This window comes from Orycteropus afer, unplaced genomic scaffold (assembly GCF_000298275.1).
Source record: "Orycteropus afer afer isolate SDZICR_OR568_19922 unplaced genomic scaffold, OryAfe1.0 scaffold00151, whole genome shotgun sequence".
In the NCBI taxonomy this organism is placed as follows: Eukaryota; Metazoa; Chordata; class Mammalia; order Tubulidentata; family Orycteropodidae; genus Orycteropus; species Orycteropus afer.
Window position 1 is genome coordinate 3,899,398 of NW_006921738.1, and position 2,117 is coordinate 3,901,514.

Genomic DNA, 2,117 nt, shown 5'->3' on the forward strand with positions numbered 1-2,117 from the left:
ATATATATATATATACACACACATATACACACACACACACACAGACATTGTGCTAAGCACTTTAAATGTACTAAATCGTTTAATCATCACAACAAACCCATGAGGTAGTTGCTATTCTTTTCATTTCCATTTACAGATGAAATAGCCATGATACAAATAGGCTAGGTAACACACCCAGTTGGCACACAACTAGTGAGTGTCAGAGCAGAAATTCAAGTTCAAGTAATATAGAATTAGAGCCTTTGTTCTCAAAAACTGAACTATCTTCCTTCCATATCTCTGCCTCCAACTCTCCAACTCTTTTAGGTCCAAATCATATCTCTCCTAGAATAATGCCACAGCCTTCTCACTGTTCACCATTAGACTTCCTCTTCACACAATGTTATTATTATTTATTATAAAAATAATTTATGAATAGACTCTCCAGGTCAAATACTATAATAGCATAGATTAGACAAAGTCCCACTTGGCCACCAGCTACAAGGCCAGGCTCCTCCCCAGAATCTTATTCGTCCCCTCCTACATCTTTTACTTTATATGTATGAACCTTTAAACATACACCAAAACCTGGTTACAAACTTCCCTTTGTATGATACCTATTGAAGTGCTTTACTGCTCTTTTTAATACCTTTGACATGGAAAAGAAAATAGTAGAAAAAAAAATTGAGGAGCAGCATTTTGAGTGGTCTACACATTGGAAGAATGAGAGATACATCTTTAAGGTATCAAATATATGAGTAAAACAAAATAGGCATCCTCATCTGGGGATTGCCTGGAGTTGCCATGCCCTGAGCCCAGATCTACTCAGAATATTCAATTTACCTGAACATCTTATTCCTACAGCATCCAGGAGTGTTGGAATTATATTATAGTTCTACTCACTGAACCAATAACTTCACAGACTTGGATGTGTTTACCTCTCTACTTATAAAGCTCTTCAGAACAGCATCGATCTTATTCCTTGCTAAGCACCAGTTTTTAGCTCAGTACCTGACACATAGTTGAGGCTCACAAATATTTGCTGAATGAGTGAATGAACCCAATAACTCTGATTCAAACTCAAGATTCCATAATTCTGTACTTTGAGTCTTTGAAACCCTCAAACGTAGGATGATTTTCTTGCCCTTGGTCATTTATAAGTTTGAATGACCTAACCAAAAGAAGAACAAAAAATAAACTCACTGCCATTGAATCTATTCCTACTCATAGCAGCCTCCATTGGGTTTTCAAGGCTATAAATCTTTACAGAAACACACTGCCTCATCTTCCTTCTGCAGAGAGGCTAGTGGGTCCGAACCACCAACTTTTTGGTCAGTAAACAAATGCCTTAACCATTACAAGACTGTTGTTATGTGTCATCGAGTCAGACCCAACTCAGAGTGACCCCTCCTTGGGTTTCCAAGGCGTTATCACTATGGAAGTAGATTGCCCAACCTTCCTTCCGCGGAGTGGCTAGTGGGTTTGAACCCCCAGCCTTCTGGTTAACAGTCAAGCACCTTAGGTTCTATGCTACCAGAGCTCCTACTACAACACTAGAGCTCCTTTATAGAGCTACAGTTGTCACAAATAACCATTCAGCTAAGTCATACCTACCTGCAGTGCTGAGCATGGAAAGAGCAGACCTTCAGAGCTGGTTACTTGAGTTAATAAAACATCTTCACCACATGCTTGCTGTATGACCCTGGACAATTTTCTTAACCCCTCTCTTTAGTTTCTTTGTCTGAAATAATGAAGATAATACAATCTTTGTGATTTAGTGAGAACTAGAGGAAATAATGTATTAACACATGTAATAACATGTGAGACACTGAATAGGTGCTCATTAAATGACATTGTTTCTCCCTCCATCCACTCCCTGACCCTTCACTGATAATAAGGCTTTGATTTCATTTACCCTGACAGGCTTTTCTTTTCTGTTGTTTCCATTGCAGCACTCTAGGCTAACCTACTGTTTGGTTGGAATCAGTCCCAGGGCTCTGGGCTCTAGAGATTGCCCTTGGACTATGAAGCATTATGGATCAAATCCAAGTTCCACAGCATATAATGCTTCTGTCCATTAAAAAAAAAAAAAAAAAAAAAAAAACCAAATTGCTGTAGCTGCTTTATGCAGTGTAATA